Source organism: Tamandua tetradactyla, chromosome 11, assembly GCF_023851605.1.
Source record: "Tamandua tetradactyla isolate mTamTet1 chromosome 11, mTamTet1.pri, whole genome shotgun sequence".
In the NCBI taxonomy this organism is placed as follows: domain Eukaryota; kingdom Metazoa; phylum Chordata; class Mammalia; order Pilosa; family Myrmecophagidae; genus Tamandua; species Tamandua tetradactyla.
In genome coordinates this window covers 75,457,053-75,481,955 of record NC_135337.1, presented here as the reverse complement: position 1 = coordinate 75,481,955, position 24,903 = coordinate 75,457,053, and the positions used below count along the sequence as shown (strand labels likewise).

At 39.0% G+C, this 24,903-nt stretch overlaps 1 long non-coding RNA gene across 2 annotated transcripts in view; it reads left to right on the top strand.

Moving 5' to 3' along the window:
- Positions 1 to 21,545, top strand: part of LOC143650311 (uncharacterized) — a 54,111-nt gene extending 32,566 nt beyond the window's left edge. The window contains exons 3-4 of one of the 2 annotated variants that reach the window (XR_013159517.1): positions 18,610 to 18,760; positions 21,494 to 21,545. This is a non-coding gene — a long non-coding RNA (uncharacterized LOC143650311). The remainder of the gene's footprint in view (positions 1 to 18,609; positions 18,761 to 21,493) is intronic. The other variant, XR_013159518.1, reaches the window with a different exon arrangement.
- Positions 21,546 to 24,903: the final 3,358 nt, after the last annotated feature.

Genomic DNA, 24,903 nt, shown 5'->3' with positions numbered 1-24,903 from the left:
CCCAAGAAGCTCAGCATACCTCATCTCAGCACTCACAGCTCAGCCCAGGCCTTTGGAGATGCAGAAAGGCAGAAAGGAATCACCCTGGGGAAAGTTGTTGGAACCCAAAGGCCTGGAGAGAAGGCCAGCAGAGATCACCCTGTGCCTTCTCACTTAGGAAAGAACCTCAGTTGAAAGTTAGCTGCCTTTCCTCTGAAGAACTAACAAAATGAATCCCCTTTTATTAAAAGACGATCCATCTCTGATGTGTTGCAGCTAGCAAACTAGAACAGTCATGAAAAGAATTAGAAGTGTCTTTCAAACTAATTACCCCAGAGCCTTCCATTACAATTTCATCTGGTGAAACAGGATTAATCTCTCCAGACAGAGGAGTGAGGGATGTTTCCCCAGGGAGGGTGGTTTCAGGGTTAGCAGACACTGAAGGGTTAATTTCTTCAGGTGGGGGTTGGGTGTCAGACTCCTCAGGGCAGGCTGGCGGTGGGGCAGATGTTTCCTCAGGCAGACCAATACAGGTTTATCTAGCACAGACTCAGTAAATCCCACATTTCCAGGTCTCCACTGCATCGCCATCAACCCATATGTCCCCATTCCAATGTTCAGCATCCCATTCCTTTCTTATCAAAGCCATTATTGTAACAGCAGACACCCTGCAAAGTTGAGCTATTAGTTCATGTTGTAAATCTGCTCCTTGCACAATGAGACTTGATCTGGGTTTCAGAGATCTCGAGTCTGTGACCACAGGAAATAAGATTTTCTTTCAGGGCACACAGAAAGTTTTACAGTTTTTTTCATATAGCATTTAAGGTGCAAATGTGAAGCCTTCAGTTCCTCCCTTTCTCTCATCCCTGTATCCAGCATATCTAAACATCAACCAGCCAACATCATTACACCTCTTAACTCTACAAAACTCTGTTAAGGTGTTAATAGCTCTCTCACTCAGAGCCCTGCCTCATAGAAGCGTACAATTGGCAGAATCAAATGTTACTTAAAAAAATTATTTTAAAACATAACAACATACAAAAATGAGCATTCTTACCATATGATCATTCCATGCTTGGTATACAATCAATCACTCACAATATCATCACATAGTTGTATATTCATCACCGTGATGGTTTCTCAGAACATTTGCATCAATTCAGAAAAAGAAATAAAAAGGCAGAAGACAAAAACTCATACATACCTTACCCTTTATTCCTCCCTTCCATTGATTGCTAGTATTTCCACCTACCCAATATATTTTAGCCTTTGTTTCCCCTAATTTTTCTATACCCCTTATCACTCTTTCATTGATCACTAGCATTTCAATCTACTAGATTTATTTTAACATTTGTTCCCCCTATTATTTATTTATTTTTAATCCATATGTTTTACTCATCTATCCATACTGTAGATAAAAGGAGCATCAAACACAAGGTTTTCACAATCACACAGTCACATTGTGAAAGCTGTATCATTATACAATCATCTTCAAGAAACATGGCTACTGGAGCACAGCTCTACATTTTCAGGCAGTTCCCGCCAGCCTCTCCACTACATCTTGAACAACAAGGTGATATCTACTTAATGTGCAAACTTAGGCCTAATTTTAAGTAGGCTTAGCCTATCCTTTGTGGGGTAAGTTTCATGTGAACAAACCCCAAGATTGAGGGCTTGACCTATTGCTTTGGTTGTCCTCACTGCTTGTGAGAATATCAGGAATTCTCCACATGGGGAAGTTGAATTTTCCCCCTTTCTTGCAATCCCTTAAGGGGACTTTGCAAATACTTTTTTATTCACTGTTCAAATCACTCTGGGACTTATGGGGCATCAATCTGGACAAACCTACAAAATCTCATGCCCCATTCAAGGTTCCATGTACGTATGGTGTTAATTAAACTGTCCACAGAAATTATGCTCGGAAATGCACTAGTCAAATTATAAATTTTGTACCAAATAAGCATTTTTTGCCTAAGTCATACCCATAAGTTAAAGTTTTAAAATATGAATTACTATCTATTTTCAAAAGCCTGCCATATTGACATTCCTTAGTTCTTCCTCATGCAAAAACATTTTTTAATTTGTACATTTAGTCACTATCATTGTACCCACTAGGCATTCCTAGATTATACCATATCAGTCTTTATAATCTACCTTTCCTTCTGATTTCATTTGTGCCCCCATCCCTCCTCCCTCTATCATTCTCACATTCAGCTTCATTCAGTGTACTAACATTTGTATTACAGTTAGGTAGTATTGTGCTATCAATTTATGAATTTTTACCATTAGTCCTGTTGGACAATCTATATTCTTCAGCTCCAATTAACCAATATCTACCTTATTTCTATCTCCTGATGGTCTCTGTTCTTAGTTGAAATTCTCCAAGTTCATATCAGTGAGACCATGCAGTATTTGTCCTTTTGTTTCTGGCTAATCTCACTCAGCATAATGTCCTTAAGGTCCATCCATGTTGTTACGTACTACATAACTTTATTCTGTTTTACAGTTGCATAATAATCCATCATATGTATATACCACAGCTTGTTTAGCCACTCATCTGTTGATGCACATTTGCGCTGTTTCCATCTCTTGACAATTGTAAATTATGCTGCTATAAACATTGGTGTGCAAATATCCATTTGTGTTCGTGCCCTCATGTCCTCTGAGTAGATACCTAGCAATGTTATTGCTGGATCATATGGCAATTCTATACTTACATTCCTGTGGAAACGCCAAACTGCCTTCCACAGTGGTTGTACCATTTGACATTCCCACCAACAGTGGATCAATGTGCCTCTTTCTCCACATCCTCTCCAGCACTTGTTGTTTTCTGTTTCATTGATAATGGCCATTCTGGTGGGTGTGAGATGATATCTCATTGAGGTTTTGATTTGCATTTCCCTAATAGCCAGGGAAGTTGCGCGTCTTTTCACTTGCCCTTTGGCCATTTGTATTTCCCCTTCTGAGAAGTGCCTGTTCATGTCTTTTGCCCATTTTTTAATTGGGTCAGCTGCTTTTTTTGTTGTTGAGTTGAACAATCCTTTATATATTCTGGATACTAAACCTATATCTGATATATTGTTTCCAAATATTGTTTCCCACCATGTAGGCTGTCTTTTTACTTTCTTGATGAAGTTCTTTGATGCACAAAAGTATTTAATTTTGAGGAGTTCCCATTTATTTATTTATTTCTTCAATGCTTGTGCTTTGGGTGTAAGATCTAGGAAACTGCCTCCTATTATAAGATTTATAAGATATTTCCCTGCATTTTCTTCTAAAAGTTTTATGGTCTTAGATCTAATGTACAGGCCTTTGATCCATTTTGAGTTAATATTTGTATAGGGTGTGAGATATGGATCCTTTTTCATTCTTTTGCATGTGAATATCCAGTTCTCAAGGCACCATTTATTGAGGACACTGTCTGGTCCCAGGTGAGCTGGCTTGACTGCCTTATCAAAGATCAATTGTCCATTGATGAGAGGGTCTATATCTGAACACTCTGTTCAATTCCATAGGTCAGTATATACATCTTTATGCCAGTACCATGCTGTTTTGACTACTGTAACTTCATAGTACGCCTTAAAATCAGGTAGTGTGAGACCTCCGACTTCATTTTTCTTTCTCAGGATATTTTTAGCTATTTAGGGCACCCTGCCCTTCCAGATAAATTTGGTTATGTTTTTTCTATTTTCTGAAAAAGTAAGTTTTTGGGATTTCAATTGGCATTGCATTGAATCTGTAAATCAGTTTAGGTAGACTTGACATCTTAACTATAGTTTTCCAATCCATGAACACAGTATACCCTTCCATTTTTTTAGGTCTTCTGTGATTTCTTTTAGCAATTTCTTGTAGTTTTTTTTGTATAGGTCCTTTGTCTCTTTAGTTAAACATTTTAAATTTATTTATTAATTAAAAAATCAACAAATGAAATAAAAATTAACATATATAATCAATAATTCACAATATCATCACTTAGTTGCATATTCATCATTTCTTAGAACATTTGCATCCATTCAGAAAAAGAAATAAAAAGACAATGGAAAAAGAAATAAAATGAAAACAGAAAAAAAATTATACCTACCACACCCATTACCCCTCGCTTTCACTGATCACTACCATTTCAAACTAAATTTATTTTAACATTTGTTCCTCCTGTTATTTATTTCCATTCCATATATTCTACTCATCTGTTGACAAGGTAGTTAAAAGAAGCATCAGACACAAGGTTTTCACAATCACACAGTCACATCGTGAAAGCTACACCATTATACAATCATCATCAAGAAACATGGCTACTGGAACACAGCTCCATTTTCAGGCAGTTCCCTCCAGCCTCTTCCTTACATCTTGAATAACAAGGTGATATCTACTCAATGCATAAGAATAACCTCCAGGATAACCTCTCGACTCTGTTTGGAATCTCTCAGCCATTGACACTTTGTCTCATTTCACTCTTCCCCCTTTGGTCGAGAAGGTTTTCTCATTCCCTTGATGCTCAGTTTCAGCTCATTCTAGGATTTCTGTCCCACGTTGCCAGGAAGGTTCACACCCCTGGGAGTCATGTCCCACGTAGACAGGGGGAGGTGGTGATGTTGCTTGTGTTGGCTGGAGAGAGAGCAACAAAAGAGGCTCTCTTGGGGGTGACTCTTAGGCCTACATTTTAAGTAGACTTGACCTATCCTTTGTGGGGTTAAGTTTCATATGAACAAACCCCAAGACTGGGGGCTCAGCCTATAGCTTCGGTTGTCCACACTGCTTGTGAGAATATCAAGAATTCAACCTGGAGAAGTTGAATTTCTCCCAGTTCTCAGCATTCCACCAAGGGGGCTTTGCAAATACTTCTCCACTCACTGATCGAATCACTGTGGGATTCATCGGAGCATCACTCTGGGCAAACCAACAAAATCTCATGTCCTACCTGAGATTCCAAATACTTGTGGTATTCAATCAAACTATCTACATAAGTTATGTTAGGAAATACACTAGCCAAAATGTAAATTTTGTACCAAATAAACATTCTTTTGCTTTAGTCTCACACATAAGGTGAATTTTTAAAATATTAATTACCATCTATTTTCAGCACCCTGCAGTAATGACATTCCTTTGTTCTTCCTCATGCAAAAACATTTTTAAAATTTGTACATTTAGTCTCTATTATTATACACTCTAGGCATTCCTAGATTATACCAACTCGATCTTTAACATCTATCTTTCTTTCTGATTTCATTTATGTCCCCAGCCCTCCTCCTTCTATCATTCTCACATGCAGCTTCATTCAGTGTTTTAACATAATTATATTACAGTTAGGTAGTATTGTGCTGTCCATTTCTGGGTTTTTACATTCGGTCGTGTTGCACAGTCTGTATCCCTTCAACTCCAATTACCCAATGTCTTACCCTATTTCTATCTCCTGATGGTCTCTGTTACCAACGAAATATTCCAAGTTTATTCACTAATGTCAGTTCATATCAGTGAGACCATACAGTATTCGTCTTTTTGTTTCTGGCTAATCTCATTCAGCATAATGTCCTCAAGGTCCACCCATGTTGTTACAAACTTCATAACTTTATGCTGTCTTAGAGCTGCATAATATTCCATCGTATGTATATACCACAGTTTGTTTAGCCGCTCGTCTGTTGATGCACATTTTGGCTGTTTCCATCACTTTGCACATGTAAATAATGCTGCTATAAACATTGGTGTGCAAATATCCATTTGTGTCTTTGCCCTTATGTCCTTTGAGTAGATACCTAGCAATGGTATTGCCGGGTCATATGGCAATTCCATATTCAGCTTTTTGAGGAACCGCCAAACTGCCTTCCACAGCGGTTTACCATTTGACATTCCCACCAATAATGAATAAGTGTGCCTCTTTCTCCACATCCTCTCCAGCACTTGTCATTTTCTGTTTTATTGATAATGGCCATTCTGGTGGGTGTGAGATGATATCTCATTGTGGTTTTGATTTGCATTTCTCTGATGGTCAGGGAAGTTGAGTATCTCTTCATGTGCCTTTTGGCCATTTGTAGTTCCTCCTCTGAGAAGTGTCTGTTCAAGTCTTTTTCCCATTTTGTAATTGGATTGGCTGTCTTTTTGTTGTTGAGTTGAACAATCTCTTTATAAATTCTGCATACTAGACCTTTATCTGATATATCATTTCCAAACATCGTCTCCCATTGTGTAGGCTGTCTTTTTACTTTCTTGATGATATTCTTTGATGCACAAAAGTGTTTAATTTTGAGGAGTTCCCATTTCTTTCTCTCTTTCTTCCGTGCTCTTGCTTTAGGTGTAAGGTGTATAAAACCACCTCCAATTATAAGATTTATAAGATATTTCCCCTACATTTTCCTCTAACTGTCTTATGGTCTTAGACCTAATGTTTAGATCTTTGATCCATTTTGAGTTAACTTTTGTATAGGGTGTGAGATATGGATCCTCTTCCATTCTTTTGCATATGGATATCCAGTTCTCTAGACATCATTTATTGAAGAGACTGTTCTGTCCCAGGTGAGTTGGTTTGACTGCCTTATCAAAGATCAAATGTCCATAGATAAGAGGGTCTGTAGCTGAACACTTTATTCGATTTCATTGGTCAATATATCTATCTTTATGCCAGTACCATGCTGTTTTGACCACTGCAGCTTCATAATATGCCTTCAAGTCAGGCCGCGTGAGACCTCCAGCTTTGTTCTTTTTCCTCAGGATACTTTCAGCAATTCAGGGAACCCTGCCATTCTAGATAAATTTGGTTATTGTTTTTTCTATTTCTGAAAAGTAAATTGTTGGGATTTTGATTGGTATTGCATGAATCTGTAAATCAAGTTAGATAGAATTGACATCTTAACTATATTTAGTCTTTAATCCATGAACACGGTATACCCTTCCATCTATTTAGGTCTTCTGTGCTTTCTTTTAACAATTTCTTGTAGCTTTCTTTGTATAGGTCTTATGTCTCTTTAGTTAAATTTATTCCTAAATATTTTATTCTTTTGGTTGCAACTGTAAATGGAATTCATTTCTTGATTTCCCCCTCAGATTTTTCATTACTAGTGTATAGAAACACTACAGATTTTTGAGTGTTGATCTTGTAACCTGCCACTTTGTTGTGCTCGTTTATTAGCTCTAGTAGTATTGCTGTGGATTTTTCAGGGTTTTTGACATATAGTATCGTATCATCTGCAAACAGTGATAGTTTTACTTCTTCCTTTCCAATTTTGATGCCTTGTATTTCTTTTTCTTGTCTAATTGCTCTGACTAGAACTTCCAACACGATGTGGAATAACAATGGTGATAGTGGACGTTCTTATCTTGTTCCTGATCTTAGGGGGAAAGTTTTCAGTTTTTCCCCATTGAGGATGATGTTAGCTGTGGGTTTTTCATATATTCCCTTTATCATTTTAAGGGAGTCCCCTTGTATTCCTATCCTTTGAAGTGTTTTCAACAGGAAAGGATGTTGAATTTTGTCAAATGCCTTCTGTGCATCAATCAAGATGATCATGTGATTTTTCTGCTTTGATTTGTTGATGTGGTGTATTACATTAATTGATTTTCATATGTTGAACCATCCTTGCATACCTGGGATGAATCCTACTTGGTCATGATGTATAATTCTTTTAATGTGTTGCTGGATTTGATTTGCTACAATTTTGTTGAGGATTTTTGCATCTATATTCATTAGAGAGATTGGTCTGTAGTTTTCTTTTTTTGTAATATCTTTGCCTGTTTTTGGTATGAGGGTGATGTTGGCTTCATAGAATGAATTAGGTAGCTTTCCTTCTACTTCAATTTTTTTGAAGAGTTTGAGCAGGATTGGTACTAATTCTTTCTGGAATGTTTGGTAGAATTCACATGTGAAGCCATGTGGTCCTGGACTTTTCTTTTGGGGGAACTTCTTAATGACTGATTCAATTTCTTTAGTTGTGATTGGTTTGTTGAGGTCATCTATTTCTTCTTGAGTCAAAGTTGGTGTTCATGCCTTTCTAGGAATTTGTCCATTTCATCTACATTGTTGTATTTATTAGCATAAAGTTGTTTATAGTATCCTTTCATTACTTCCTTTATTTCTGTGGGATCAGTGGTTATGTCTCCTCTTCCATTTCTGATCTTATTTATTTGCATCATCTCTCTTCTTATTTTTGTCAGTCTTGCTAAGAGTTCATCAATCTTATTGATTTTCTCATAGAACCAGCTTCTGGTTTTATTGATTTTCTCAATTGTTTTCATGTTCTCAATTTCATCTCTAATCTTTGTTATTTCTTTCCTTTTGCTTGCTTTGGGGTTAGTTTGCTCTTCTTTCTCTAGTTCTTCCAAGTGGACAGTTAATTCCTCCATTTTTGCTCTTTCTTCTTTTTTGATATAAGCATTTAGGGCAATAAATTTCTCTCTTAGCACTGCCTTTGCTGCGTCCCATAAGTTTTGTTATGTTATGTTTTCATTTTCGTTTGCCTTGAGATATTTACTGATTTCTCTTGTAATTTCTTCCTTGACCCACTGGTTGTTTAAGAGTGTGTTGTTGAGCCTCCACATATTTGTGAATTTTCTGGTGCTTTGCCTATTATTGATTTCCAACTTCATTCCTTTATGATCTAAGAATGTGTTTTGTATGATTTCAATCTTTTTAAATTTATTGAGACTTGCTTTGTGACCCAGCATATGGTCTATCTTTGAGAATGATCCATGAGCACTTGAGAAAAAGGTGTATCCTGCTGCTGTGGGGTGTCATATCCTATAAATGTCTGTTAAGTCCAGCTCATTTATTGTAATATTCAAATTCTCTGTTTCTTTATTGATCCTCTGTCTAGATGTTCTGTCCATTGATGAGAGTGGGGAATTGAAGTCTTCAACTATTATGGTAGATGTGTCTATTTCTCTTTTCAGTGTTTTCAGTGTTTGGTACATGTATTTTGGGGCATTCTGGTTCGGTGCATAAATATTTATGATTGTTATGTCTTCATGCTGAATTATTTCTTTTATTACTACTTAGTATCCTTTTTTGTCTCTTTTAACTGTTTTACATTTGAAGTCTAATTTATTGGATATTAGTATAGTTACTCCTGCTCTTTTCTCATTCTTATTTGCATGAAATATCTTTTCCAAACCTTTCACTTTCAACCTGTGCTTATCTTTGGGTCTAAGATGTGTTTCCTGTAGACAGCATATAGATCGGTTCTGTTTTTTAATCCATTCTGCCAGTCTATGTATTTTGATTGGGGATTTCAATCCATTAACATTTAGTGTTATTACTATACAGGTGGTACTTTCTTCTACCATTTTGCCTTTTGGATTGTATATGTCTTATCTAATTTTCCTTTTTTCTATACTCTTCTCCACACCTCTTTCTTTTGTGTTTTCATATTTGTCTCTAGTGCTCCCTTTAGTATTTCTTGCAGAGCTGGTCTCTTGGTCACAAATTCTCTCATTGACTTTTTGTCTGAAAATGTTTTAATTTCTCCCTCATTTTTGAAGGACAATTTTTCTGGGTATAGAATTCTTGGTTGGCAGTTTTTCTCTTTTAGTATCTTAAATATATCATCCCACTGTCTTCTCGCCTCCATGGTTTCTGCTGAGAAATCTACGCATAGTCTTATTGGGTTTCCCTTGTATGTGATGGATTGCGTTTCTCTTGTTGCTTTCAAGATCCTCTCTTTCTCTTTGACCTCTGACATTCTAACTAGTAAGTGTCTTGGAGAACGCCTATTTGGATCTATTCTCTTTGGGGTATGCTGCACTTCTTGGATCTGTAATTTTAAGTCTTTCATAAGAGTTGGGAAATTTTCAGTGATAATTTCCTCCATTAGTTTTTCTCCTCCTTTTCCTTTCTCTTCCCCTTCTGGGATACCCACAACACGTATATTTGTGTGCTTCATATTATCATTCAATTCCCTGAGTCCCTGCTCATATTTTTCCATTTTTTCCCTTTAGTTTCTGTTTCTTGTCGGATTTCAGATGTTCCATCCTCCGGTTCAGAAATCCTATGTTCTGTATCTTGAAATCTACCATTGTAGGTTAGCACTGTTTTTTCATCTCTTCTATTGTGTCTTTCATTCCCATAAGTTCTGTGATTTGTTTTTTCAGACTTTCCATTTCTTCTTTTTTTCACTCCTTACCTACTTCATATCCTCTCTCAATTCATTGATTTTGTTTTTGATGAGTTTTTCCATGTCTGTTCGTATATTCTGAATTAATTGTTTCAGCTCCTGTATCTCATTTGAATTACTGGTTTGTTCCTTTGACTGGGCCATATCTTCAATTTCCCTGGTGTGATTTGTTATTTTTTGCTGGCATCTAGACTTTTAATTACCTTAATTAATTTATTCTGGAGATTGCTTTCATTTCTCTTACCTAGTAGTTTCTTGCTGGATAAATTTGTTGTCTATCTGTTCTTTGACCTTCAGTACAGGTTTTTCTGGACCTCTAGCTTAGGTTTTGTTTAATAGAGGAAAATTTTTCGGTTTTTGTTTCCTTGTTTCTTGGCCTGCTTGTATGGTGCCTTTCCCCCCCCCACCCTTAGGAGGGTCTACATTGGTATTATAGACCCAAGCCAGGTTTTCCTGAACAAACTGGCCTCCTATCAGGGGGAAGGAGTCATCTGCATCAGTTTTTCCTGAGGGTGAGACCCAGCAGGTTAAAAGACTTTCCTATAAAGTCTCTGGACTCTGTTTTTCTTATCCTGCCCAGTATGTGGCACTTGTCTGCCTGCAAGTCCCACCAGCATAAGATGATGCGGCACCTTTAACTTTGGAAGACTCTCCCTGCTAGGAGCGTGTTGGAGACAGAGGAGAAGTTGTAGGCTGGTTTAATGGCTTCAAATTACCAAGCCCTTGGGGTCTGAATTCCTTGAGGGAGGGATTCCACCAGAGTTGGACTTCACCCCTCCCCTGTGGAAGGCACAGGCTGGAAACAAGCCCTGAAAGGATTTGTTTCTGCCTATGCCTGGGACAGTTGCAGCCTGAGAAGTCTTGCCACTTGATCCAGAAGCAGTCAAACCCTTGTAGAAACACAGCCACAAAAATCTCTGTTTCTTTTCTTTTTTTCCTTTTCCATTAGCCCAATGAGCAACCTCTGCTTTGACCAGATTCACCTGAGCTGGGTGCCTATTTTTAGTAGTCAAAATTTGTTAATTAATGCCGCAACTGGTGTTTGGTTGGGCTCAGCCCCTGCTGCTGTTAAATTATCTTTCCTTTCCCCACTGGGAAGCAGCCTGTGGTGGAGGGGCGCCAGCTGCCATGGCTTGGGGAACTCACAGTTCTGGGGAGGCTTGCAGCCAGTCCGGCTGGTCCAGACTAGGGTACGCTGTGAGTCCAGTCACTGACGTGGCCCCAGGAGCTGTTCTGTACTGTTTCTGGTTATTTAGCAGTTTATCTGGAGGATGAACTAAAATGTGCACATTGCTAAACCCCCATCTTGGCCACCTGTTGTTGTTTCTCTTTAGTTAAATTTATTCCTAAATATTTTATTCTTTTAGTTGCAACTGTAAATGGAATTTTTTTTCTTGATTCCCCCTCATATTGTTCATTACTAGTGTATAGAAACACTGCAGATTTTTGAGTGTTGACCTTGTAACCTGCCACTTTCCTGTACTCATTTATTAGCTCTAGTAGTTTTGCTGTGGAGTTTTTGACATATAGTATCATATCATCTTCAAACAGTGAGAGTTTACTTCTTTCTTTCCAATTTTGATGCCTTGTATTTCTTTTTCTTGTCTAATTGCTCTGGCTAGAACTTCCAACACGATGTTGAATAATAGTGATAGTGGATGTTCTTGGCTTGTTCCTGATTTTAGGGGGAAAGTTTTCATTTCTTTTTCATAGAGGATGATGTTAGTTGTGGGTTTTTCATATATTGGCTTTATCATGTTGAGGAAGTTCCCTTCTATTCCTACCTTTTGAAGTGTTTTCAACAAGAAAGGATGTTGAATTTTGTCAAATGTCTTTTCTGCATCAATCAAGGTGATCATGTGGTTTTTCTGCTTTGAGTTGTTGATGTGGTGTATTACATTAATTTATTTTCTTATCTTGAGCCATCCTTGCATGCCTGGATGAATCCTACTTAGTCGTGGTGTATAATTCTTTTAATGTGCTGCTAGATTTGATTTGCAAGAATTTTATTGAGGATTTTTGCATCCATATTTATTAGAGAGATTGGTCTGTAGTTTTCTTTTCCTGTAATATCTTTGTCTGGCTTTGGTATGAGAGTGATGTTGGCTTCATAGAATGAGTTAGGTAGCTTTCCCTCCTCTTTAATTTTTTTGAAGTGTTTGAGCAGGATTGGTACTAATTCTGTCTTGAATGTTTGGTAGAATTCACATGTGAAGCCATCTGGCCCTGGACTTTTCTTTTTGGGGAGCTTCTTACTGACTGATTCAATTTCTTTACTTGCGATTGGTTTGTTGAGGTCGTCTATTTCTTCTCAAGTCAATGTTGGTTGTTCTGCCTTTCTAGGAAGTTGTCCAATTCATCTACATTGTTGTATTTATTAGCATAAAGTTGTTCATAGGATCCTGCCATTACTTCCTTTATTTCTGTGGGGTCAGTTGTTATGTCTCCTCTTCCATTTATGATCTTATTTATTTGTATCCTCTCTCTTCTTTTTGTCAGTCTTGCTAAGGGTTCATCAATCTTATTGATTTTCTCATAGAATCAACTTCTAGTTTTGTTGATTTTCTCGATTGTTCTCATGTTCTCAATTTCATTTATTTCTGCTCTAATCTTCATTATTTCTTTCCTTTTGCTTGCTTTGGGGTTAGTTTGCTGTTCTTCCTCTAGTTCTTCCAAGTGGACAGTTAATTCCTACATTTTTTCTCTTTCTTATTTTTTGATATAGGCATTTAGGACAATAAATTTCCCTGTTAGCACTGCCTTTGCTGCATCCCATAAATTTTGATATGTTGTGTTTCCATTTTCACTTGCCTTAAGACATTTGCTGATTTCTCCTGTAATTTCTTCCTTGACCCACTGGTTGTTTAAGAGTGTGTTCTTGAGCCTCCACATATTTGTGAATTTTCTGGCTCTCTGCCTATTATTGATTTCCAACTTCATTCCTTTATGATCTGAGAAAGTGTTTTACATGATTTCAATCTTTTTAAATTTATTGAGACTTGCTTTGTGACCTAGCATATGGTCTATCCTTGAGAATGATCCATAGGCACTTGAGAATAAGGTGTATCCTGCTGTTGTGGGGTGTAATGTTCTATATATGTCTTTTAAGTCCAGCTCATTCATTGTATTATTTAAATTCTCTGCTTCTTCATTGATTCTCTATCTAGATGTTCTGTCCATTGATGACAGTGTGGAATTGAAGTCTCCAACTATTATGGTAGATGTGTCTATTTCTCTTTTCACTGTTTGCCTCATGTATTTTGGAGCATTTTGGCTTGGTGTATAAATATTTATGACTGTTATGTCTTCTTGTTGAATTGTTCCTTTTTAAAAATACATAGTGTCCTTCTTTGTCTCTTTTAACTGTTTTACATTTGAAGTTTAATTTGTTGGATATTATATAGCTACTGCTGCCCTTTTCTGATTCTTATTTGCATGGAATGTCTTTTCCCAACCTTTAACTTTCACCTATGTTTACCCTTGGGTCTAAGATGTGTTTCCTGTAGACAGCATATAGAGGGGTCCTGTTTTAAAATCCATTCTGCCAGTCTATGTCTTTTGATTGGGGAGTTTAATCCATTAACATTTAGTGTTATTACTATACAGGCAATATTTTCTTCTACCATTTTGCCTTTTGGATTTTATATGTCATATCTAATTTTTCTTCTTTTACCTTTACTGATAGTCTTCTTTCTACACTCTTCTCCACACCTCTTTCGTCTTTTCCTATCTGTCTCTAGTGCTCCCTTTAATATTTCTTTTAGATCTGGTCTCTTGGTCACAAATTCTCTCAGTGAATTTTTGTCTGAAAATGTTTTAATTTCTCCCTCAGAAGCACAGTTTTGCTGGATATAGAATTCTTGGTTGGCAGTTTTTCTCTTTTAGTATCTTAAATATATCATCCCACTGTCTTCCCACCTCCATGATTTCTGCTGAGAAATCTATGCATAGTCTTATTGGTCTTCCTTCTATGTGATGGGTTGTTTTTCTCTTGCTGCTTTCAAGATTCTCTCTTTCTCTTTGACCTCTGACATTCTGATTAGTAAGTGTCTTGGGAGGATGTCTATTTGGATCTATTCTCTTTGGGGCACGCTGCACTTGTTGCATCTATCATTTTAAGTCTTTCATAAGAGTTGGGAAGTTTTCAGTGACAGTTTCCCCCCTTTGTTTTTCTCCTCCTTTTCCCTTCTCTTCTCCTTCTAAGACACCCGCAACGCATATGTTCATGCACTGCATATTGTCTATCAATTCCCTGAGTCCCTGCTCATATTTTTCCATTCTTTTCCCTATATTTTCTTTTGCTTGTCAGATTTCAGATGTTCTTTCCTCCAGTTCACTAATCCTATCTTCTGCCTCTTGAAATCTGACACTGTGGGTTTCCATTGTTTTTTCATCTCTTCTAGTGTGTCTTTCATTCCCATAAGTTCTGCGATTCATTTTTTCAGACTTTCAATTTCTTCTTTTTATTCATTCTTTACCTTCTTTATATCCTCCCTCAATTTATTGATTTGATTTTGGATGAGGTTTTCTATGTCTGTTCGTACATTCTGAATTTATTGTTTCAACTCCTGTATCTCATCTGAATTACTGGTTTGTTCCTTTTACTGGACCATTTCTTCAATTTTCCTAGTATGATTCATCATTTTTTTGCTGGCATCTAGGCATTTAATTACCTTAATTGTTTTATTCTGGAGATTGTTTTCATTTTTTTTTCCTAGGAGTTTTCTTCCTGGATGACTTTGTTGTCTACCTGTTTTTTGACTTTCAGTTCAGCTTATTCTAGTCCTCTAGGTTAGGTTTTATTTAAAAGATCACAATTTTTCAGTTCTTGTGTTTTTGTTTCTTGCCCTGCCTGTATGTTGCCTTTCCCCCACCCCTTAACAGGGTATTATAGACCCCAATCAGATTTTCTTAGGTATTATAGACCCCAATCAGATTTTCCCAGATGAAACTTGTCACCTCTCAGGAGGAAAGAGTCATCTGCATTAGTTTTCCCTGAGGGTGAGACCCAGTAGACTAAATAAAAGACTTTCCTATGAAGTCTCTGGACTCTGCGTTTTTCCTATCCTGCCCAGTATGTGGTGCTTTTCTGCCTGCAGGTCCCACCAACATAAGGTGATGTGGTGCCTTTAATTTCAGCAGACTTTTCCTGCTGGGGATGTGGTGCAGACAGAGGAGAGTTTGTAGGCTGGCTTTAATTGCTTCCCTTGTATGTAGTAGATTGTTTTTTGTTTTGTCACTTTCAGGATTTTCTGCTTCTCTTCAACATTTGACATACTAATTACTATGTGCCTTGGGGAAGGCCTGTTTGGGTTTACTCTGGAGTTCATTGGGCTTCTTTGACTTGTATATTTATGTCCTTTATAAGGGTTGGGAAGTTTTCCCCCATTATATCCTCCACTACTCTTCCTGGCTCTTTACTCTTCTCTTCTCCTTCTTGGTCACCAGTGATTCTTATATTGCGTGCTTTGTTTTGCCTATCATTTCCCTCAGATCCAATTCAAAACTTTCCATCTTTTTCTCTATTTGCTGGTTTGAGTCTTCAAAGTCAGTTATCCTGTCCTCCTTATCATTTATTCTTTCTTCTGTCTCTTCAAATCTGGTGTTTTGTGCCTCTAGTATGTTTTTTATTTGGTCAACAGAGCCTTTAATCTCTGTGATATCTACTATTTTTCTACTTATTCTTTCATATTCCTCTTTATGTTCTTCTACTGTCTTCTTGATCTCCTTTATGTCATTTGCCATCCCACTTATTTCCTTAAGTAGAGTTCTATGAACATCTTTGGTTAGTTGTTCCAATGTCTTTGTCTCCTCTGGTGTTTTAATTCAGTTATTAGGCAAGGCTGTATCTGTCTGCATTGTGATGTGCTCAGTGATCTTCTGCTGTCTTTGTCACATGTAAATATCTCGATTGATTGACTTTGAGAGTTGATTTCTTTCAGTAGTCTAAGGCCTTGAGTTTGTAGGATGGATGTACAGCAGGGATCAGGGTATGGGGTAGGGCACTCAGTGCGGTGATTTGTTTCAGGGCAGGTATAGGTGCAGGTTGGGGATGTTACGCTGATGTTTGTGAATGTGGGTGCCCAGCGGTCAGGGAGGATTTGGCTGTGTGGGTGCACTGGTCTGGGATGCATACTTTGCCGTGTGCTGGTGTAAGGCATGTGCACATGTGTAGAGCTGTGGCAGTAGCTTGGTTTTATGCCTTCATGGATTGGGCATAGATGTGACCTGGCTGCACAAGTCAGCACTTTCTCAGAGCTAGGAAGTGTGACTGAGGGCTGAGTGCATGTGCGGATCTAGGGCTGATGCAAACTGAGGTTTCCAGATCTGAATGATGTGATTGGGGCCCATGTACATGCATGGGTCTAGGAGTGCTATAAACTGATGAGCTGAGCTCGGGGTGGGGGGTGAGGCTGGGAAACTCTATGGGCAGGAGGTGGGGGTAACTGGCTATGGATGTTAGTGCCTGTGGCCTTTATGCACTGGCAGCAGCCTGCAAGGAACAGAGAGAGGGAGATATTGCTCAGGAGGGGTGCAAGAGAGGTGGGTTGGGCTACTCTTGGGGTGGGGGTGTGGGGCAGGTACATGCACTGGGGGCTAGTGGGTAGGGGCACCTGGAGTGCAGGGAATGGGAACAGTGGGTCCCATTTGGGTGTGTGGCATGTGGGGTAAGTCACCAGTCATGGGGCTGCACTGTGAGGGTAGCACACCCACGGAATGCTGCCTGGCTTACTTCCTACTCCCCAGCTCCCATCCGTGCTCTCCTGTGGCCTTGTGTCTCCAGCTTTCTGCCTCTCAGTTCCTCGGCCTCTGCAACCAGGGATGCCCCATGTGGTACCGAAGGTTCTCCCAGGTCAGCTGCACTCCCGAACTGCCACCCCAGTTGCCCTCCTCTCCCTTCTTTAACTTTTGCATGGAGAAGGGCTGATCTTGAGCTACTCTAATTGGCCATCTTACTGGAAGTTCCGTAATAATTTTTTTTAGAAAAAGAAATAAAAAGACAACAGAAAAAGAAATAAAACGATAACAGAGAAAAAAAAGATTATACATACCATACCTCTTACCCCTACCTTTCATTGATCACTAGCATTTCAAACTAAATTTATTTTAACATTTGTTCCCCCATTATTTATTTTTATTCCATATGTTCTACTCATCTGTTGACAAGGTAGATAAAAGGAGCATCAGACACACGGTTTTCACAATCACACAGTCACACTGTGAAAGCTATATCGTTATACAATCATCTTCAAGAAACATGGCTACTGGAACACAGCTCTACATTTTCAGTCACTTCCCTCCAGCCTCTCCATTACATCTTGAACAATAAGGTGATATCTACTTAATGCGTAAGAATAACCTCCAGGATAACCTCTCAACTCTGTTTGGAATCTCTCAGCCTAATCACTTTTAAAAATGCAATTTTATTGAAATATATTATATATTCACATATCATATAATCATCCAAATTTTACAGTTAGTGTTTCACAGTATCATCATATAACTGTGCATTCATCATCACAATAGATTTTTGAACATTTTCCTTACTCCAACATATAAGAATAAAAGTAAAAATACACCTCAAACACCCCATACCCCTCACCCCTATCATTATTTATTTTTTGTCTTTTTTTTCCTTACTCCTCTTTCCACACACTAGATAAAGGGAGGGTCGGTCACAAGGTTTTCACAATCGTGCAGTCACACCTTAAAAGCTCCATAGTTATTCAGTCATCTTCAAAAATCAAGGCTATTGGATTACAGACAGCAGTTTCAGGCATTTCCCTTTATCTACTCCAATACACCAAAAACTGAAAAGGGATATCTATATCTGGCATGATAATTATCTCCAGAATGACCTGTTGACTCTATTTGAAATCTCTCAGCCACTGACACTTTGTTTTGGTTCTTTTCTCTTCCTCTTTTTGGTCAAGAAGTCTTTCTTGATCCCAAGATGCCAGGTCCCAGCTTATCTCTTAGAGTGCTGTCCCACATTGCCAGGGAGATTTACACCCTTGGGAGTCATGTCTCATATAAAGGGAAGGGCAGTGAGTTCACAAGTGAAGCTCAAACCCTTACTCTTGAGACTTGCCCTTATGAAATTTATTTAGGTAATGAAAAAGCTAAGCCTATTTATAATTAATGCCTAAGCATCAACCCCAGAGCACCTCTTTTGCTGCTCAGATGTAGCCTTTCTTTAAGTTAAACTCTGCAAATAAACTCACTACTTTCCCCTCTATGTGGGCAGTGACTTCCAGGGGTGCAAGTCTCCCTGGCAATGTGGGACAGGACTCTTACATCCGACCTTGGTCCTGGCATTGTTGGATTGGTTGACCAAAAGGGGGAAAAGCAGTGGCTAAGAGATTTTAAATAGAGTTGAGAGGTCATTCTGAAGGTGACTCTTATGCAAGTTTCAGCCAGATATTGCAAACTGCCACAGTATGGCAAGCCCTAACCAACAGTGCTCCTGAAAACCCTAAAGGATACTCTGGACTGTATAAAAGTTTTACTTATTGAGTTTATTTTTTTTTAGATGCTTAAAGCCTCTGGATTGTTCCTATGCCAGATATACCCTGAACCCAGAAGTACCGGTCTCTCCAAGAGCAACAAACAGTTTATTTCCTCTTCCCCAGAATGTCAGTACTCCTTTTCAGCATGAAGTAGCTTCATCAGTTGTTGCCCAGGTATCCCTTAAGATTGGGAGAATTATTAAATAATAGGGAGGAGTTGTAATTGAGAAATTAGGAATTAGGGGATGGTTGTGATTACTGAATCATTATATAGATATTCCTTTTTTTACTTTCTGGTATATTAGACCTGAAGTCTCTGAACTGCAATCCAGCTGGCCTAATCTCTAATTGATTGCATAGGCTTTATCTTGTGTCTTTATGATTGTAAAAACCTTGTAACTGATGCTCACTGCTACCCATTTCATCTGTTTTTTTAAAATTTTTATTGATAAAACAAAACAGCATACAAACACGAGCATTTTTAACATATGGACATTCCATACTTGGTGTGCAATCAATGGCTCACAATATCATCACATAGTTGTATATTCATCACCATAATCATTTCTCAGAACATTTGCATCACTTCAGGAAAAGAAATAACAAGAAAAAAGAAAAAACTCATACATACCATACCCCTTACCCCCTCTCTTTCATTGACCACTAGTATTTCTCTCTACCCAATTTATTTTAACATTTGTTCCCCCTCTGATTCATTTTTAATCCATATTTTTTAGTCATTTGTCCATACCATAGATAAAAGGAGCATCAGAACAAGGTTTTCACAATCACACAGTCACTTTGCGAAATCATCTGGTTTTCAACTTTAGAGTCTTATGATCACTAAAAACAGCACCTAATGTTTATAAATGAAGAGCTTTGGGTCAGCCCAATTCCAAAACCCAACTTTTACACAACATTACTTCCAAGCATTAAATAATACCAGGAAAATGTTAGCTATGGCTTCTAAAAATCTAATTCAGCACTGTATATTCAAATGCTACCTCTTATTGGAAAATCTTACAAGTGTCTTCTCTTCTATGAGGTTTCCCCTGGGTCATTCTTTACTGATCTGCCTATTTTCTTCTGAATTCTTTCAGCATTTTTACTCCTTTATTAAGACATTTGGCAAGTATTTAAAATACTACTATCTTATATTTGGCCTCGGTACACTTATATTCCAACTAGAATGAAACTAAATAATTAGATCACCTTTGATTACATCGTCTAGAGCCATTGTACTCACTGTGCTAAAATCTGCCCAGCTTTTGATACTATAAAGCTATCAGAATTACTGCAGTTTGGGGAGACAGATTTTAAGCCAAAAGGCCATCGGACCTCCTGCTTTGTCCCTAGGAATAAACTCTTTCTTTGAAACAGTGGAGTCTTGGTGATTTGCATGCATCAGACAAAAAAACTCACCACTTTTGTCCGGTATCATAATCACTTATGCAGCTTAGAGTGGGAGTGTCTGTGTCCGGCTCTGCTGTAAATAAATGAGGGCACATCAGCGAGCCGGATCTAAGTCTGGGGAAGGGGGCTTCTTTGCAATCAGCCATTTCCCAGAACACGAAAGAGTGTAGGGGCATTACTTGACTCTTTTACTGTTAAGCACGGAGCTCGGGGAAAATTTTACATGGTCCGTTTGTCTATCTGTTGCTATGGGTCATGGGGCAAACCCTCGGAAGACGTGTGGTTCCAGTGTGTGCCCAGGGAGGTGTGTGGTCCTAGTGTGCAAGCCTGAGCAGGGTGTGTGTGCTTGGTCTGTGGGCTTCCAGTCTCCGTTTGAGTCAACAGCCCCGCTGGCTTCTAAATCTGACAGAAGCCCAGGCATGTCTGGGCTTGTCTCCCAAGCAGATGGGGCTCATTTGCATGACAGCTAATATCCTCCTTGTAGAAAGCTTATTCAAAGGGAGGAAGGAAGCATGCTCCATGAGCTTGACCCTGTAATGTGCTCTTGGGGTAGGAAGGGGGGGGAAATGAGGGGCTGTGCCCCATATTTGCCAATGTGGATTTTTGCCTTCTCTGTGCAACTCCTAGAGAGTATGAGAAAGAACCAAGGGAAGAGTTTCATTAAGACGGAAAGACTCTGGCACCCTCTTCAGAGTGCAGTGTTGGTGAGGAGGGTTTCCCACAGTCCGGCAACTTTAAGCCCCGAGGGTTTAAATCCTCAAGGGCTGTGCAATAGAGGAAAGGGTAGCGTACATAAGAGTATCACAATAGGAGTACATGTGCCAACCCCCAGATTCTGAAAAATATTTATGCTGATGGGTGTGGGCACCCCAACCAGGGAAATGTGAGCTCACTGTAGTTAGAGCATATAGAGAATGTGATAATCATGAGACTTGAACTCCAAATATCTGGGTTCAAATTCTAGCTCTGTCAATGACTAGCTGGTGACTCTGGATGAATCTTTAAACCTTTCCAAGCCTCAGTTCAGAATCACTAGTATCAGACTCACTGGATTGTTGTAAAATAGAGGGCACGGACCATAGAATCTGAGTTTGAGTCCCAGTTCTGCCTCTTCCAAGCTGTGTGACCTCTGGAAAGTTGCTTAACGTCTCTGTGCCATGGTTCATTATCTGTGGAATGGCAGTGACAAGCATATCTCATAGAGTTGTGTGAGCATTAAAAAAGGTGATGCACATCATGTGTCAGACACTAGCAAAGACACATGAAGTTCTTACAGCTATAAGGAATTACTCAGACAAGTTTGAAGACTGGGCTGAAAATACTGAGGTCAGGAGAGTACGGTGGATAGGAGAGTGAGATACAAGACACCTTCAGAAGCTGTTGTGTGTGTTAGAATTTCAAGCTGACTGTTCCCCACAGGGCTCCTGAGCCCCTCGTTCTTACTCTGCTCCTCCACCAATGCTCTATACCTCTTGCTTGGATTTTGTTTTCCAGGTTGACAACATTTATTCTGCAATGTAAACTCAGTGCATATTAAAATCATGGCTTTTAATGAAGATTTCTCTTGGCTCAGTTTCAGATTTCCTCTGCCTGAAGACTCAGGATCACAAAAAACATAGGCTAAAAATATTTACTTTGCTCGTCCTGTTGGATTCACTACTTCCAAAGGGCTGAAGATAGAGCAGGGTAAAGAGAGAATGAGCAGGGAGATCCTTCCACAGCTTGTAAGTTATTGCCCGTCCTTTTTATTTTGTACACAAGGAAGGTAGAAACTTGAGTCTCACAACATTGCTTGTCATTTCTAATCTGCAAGGTAAAATTTGGATGGAAAATCCAAAGTCCAAAGAAGCCTTCCTAACCAAACCCATTCCCTCCAAAGAGGGAAATTTGGATTCAGATTTGAGATCAAAGAAGAGTTTTGCTGAGATGAATTCAGAAGACAGCGTGTTTACTTGCTTCCTTTAGCCACAAGATCATCTCTTTTTAGTAAACAGTGCACCAGTTGCTGTCACCACTTGGCACGATTCCACCAGTAATGAGTAGAAATAAGGTCAAAACACCACGAAATCCTGAGTCTTACAAGTGTCAACAGCTTCCCCACTGCTGGGCCAATGTTTTCCAAACAGAAACCATCCCCTCCTGAATACCCCAGGAAGAAAGAGGAAAGTGGGTATGAAGTAGTGTCCTGTATACCATAGCTAGGGTTTATTTTTTCCTCGTACAGAGATCCGAGGGCTGGCACACTCAATCCCATCCCGGGCCCAGCACTGGAAGGAAGTATGCTCTGCATCGTTGTAGGTCTGGACATCAAACTTGAGACAACCTTGACCAAGCTCTCTGGATGTGGTTGCATTTCCAATGAACTTCTCTATTTCCAATACATCTTTTACTTTTCTTCTTTCTTTTTTTTTTTTTTGTAACAGCTTTACTGAGTGTGCCAGTTTCAAACTGCTGTGTACTCCAGAAAACCCATGTGTGCTAATCGTGATTTGGTGGTGTGGAGTGGGATCTTTTTGATTAAGTTGTTTCCGAGATGTGATGCACGCAATCATGGGTGGGAAATTTTTTTTTTTTTTTTGTAAACATGGGCAGGCGTCGGGAATCGAACCCTGGTCCTCTGGCATGGCAGGTAAGCATTCTTGCCTGCTGAGCCACCGTGGCCCGCCCATGGGTGGGAAATTTTGATGAGGTGGTTTCCATGGAGATGTATCTCTGCTCATTCAAGGTGTATTCTCAATCTGCCTACTGGAGTCCTTTAAGAGGGAATCATTTTGGGCGGGCCACGGTGGCTCAGCAGGTAAGAGTGCTTGCCTGCCATACCTGAGGACCCGGGTTCGATTCCCGGTGCCTGCCCATGTTAAAAAAAAAAAAAAAGAGGAAATCATTTTGGAAAAAACTTCAGAGCTGATAGAGCCAATAGAGCCAACGTGAGACTCACGGTTAGAGATGGAGGGCCCAGCAGATGTCACTATATGCCTTCTCATGACAGGTTAAGCAAGCCAGAACCTGAAGAGAGCCAAGGGAAGCCAAGAGAGGAACTCCAGCCCTGGAGAAGCTAAATGAGGAACCCCACAGGAGACAGAGGCTGAAGATAATGGATCCCAGGAGCAAGGGACCAGTAGATGCCAGACACATGCCATCCTAGCTGACAGAGGGGTTCCAGAGATGGCATCAGCCTTTCTTGAGTGAAGGTAACATCTTTTTGGTGCCTTAATTTGGACATTTTCATGGCCTTAGAACTGTAAACTTGTGACACATTCCCTTTTTTTATTTTTAACTTTTTTTTTATTGTATAGTATCACATATATACAAAGCAAAGAAATAAAAAAGCAATAGTTTTCAGAGCACTCTTCAACAAGTAGTTACAGGACACATCCCAGAGTTTGTCCTGGGCTACCATACATCATCTCAGATTTTTGCTTCTAGCTGCTCATAACATAGGAGGCTAAAGGGCTTAAATATTTTTTTATCATCACAATCGACTTTTTTTCCTTCTTTTTTGTAAAAATAACATATGTACAAAAAAGCTATAAATTTCAAAGCACAGCACCACGATTAGTTGTAGAACATATTTCAGTGTTTGATATTGGTTACAATTTCACGATTTTAGGTTTTTACTTCTAGCTGCTCTAAGTTACTGGAGACTAAGAGAGATATCAATTTAATTATTCAACATTCATATTCATTTAAGTCTTATCATCTATTTATAATTCCACCATCACCTTTGATCTTTCCATCCTTCTCCTTAGGGGTGTTTGAGCTATGCCCATACTACCTTTTTCATATTGGAAGGGTCTGTCACTAATATGGGGTAGGGAGATGGAATTACCTGATGTTCTGGAGAAGCTGGGATAAGTTTCAGGACTTATCTGGACCAGGGACCCATCTGGAGGTTGTAGGTTTCTGGAAAGCTACACTAGTGCCTGGAACCCTTGTGGAATCTTATATATTGCCCTAGGTGTTCTTTAGGATTGGCTGGAATGGTCCTGGTTGGGGGTTGGCAGGTTATGACAGGTAGCAAGGTCTACCTGAAGCTTGTGTAAGAGCAGCATCCAGAGTAGCCTCTCAACTCTATTTGAATTCTCTCTGCCACTGCTACTTTATTAATCACACATCTTTCCCCCCTTTTCATTCTCATTCCCTTTTTAAAAAGCCATTCCATTTCTGATATATTGCGTTCTGGCAGCTTTAACAAACCAAAACACTGAGATACAATTCACATACCATAAAATTCACCAATTTAAAATGTACGTCTTAGTTTACCATGGTGCTATGACAAATATCCTTTAGGATGAGTTGACTTATACAACAAAAAGTTATGGTCTCATGGTTTTGAAGGCTGGATGTCCAAAATCAAGCTGACTCCACAAGGCCTTTACCTGTTGATGGAAACTCAGATTTTCTGGTGGGATGAGTGGTTTTCTGGTGATGGAAGTCCTCCATTACACGGCAATCTCTTTTCTCTCCAGCTCTTTGTGACTTTGGATTCTCCATCTCACTGACTGCCTGCATCTTTTCTCTTAATGGGGTGTGGGAATTTAGAGGCTGTATGGACCCCACGAAGGATCTTTTCTTTCAACCCATCCTTCTGGGTGCAGACTTATGGTGGGTGGAACTGCTTGGTTAGGTTATGTCAGTTGAGGCTTGCCCTAGGGTGGTTCTTAATCCTTTTACTGGAGTCCTTTTTAAGAGGATTTACAGTTCTAATTACAGTTTCAAACATACAGTATTGAATAGGGATTAGAAGAAACGACTGCCTTTACAAAATGGGATTAGGATTAAAACATGGCTTTTCTAGGGTACATACATCATTTCAAACCAGCACAATGACTTTTTAAAAAATATATATATGATCCTATTTATTTGTAATTCTCAGAAAATCTTAGTTTTGACTGGACTCAGAC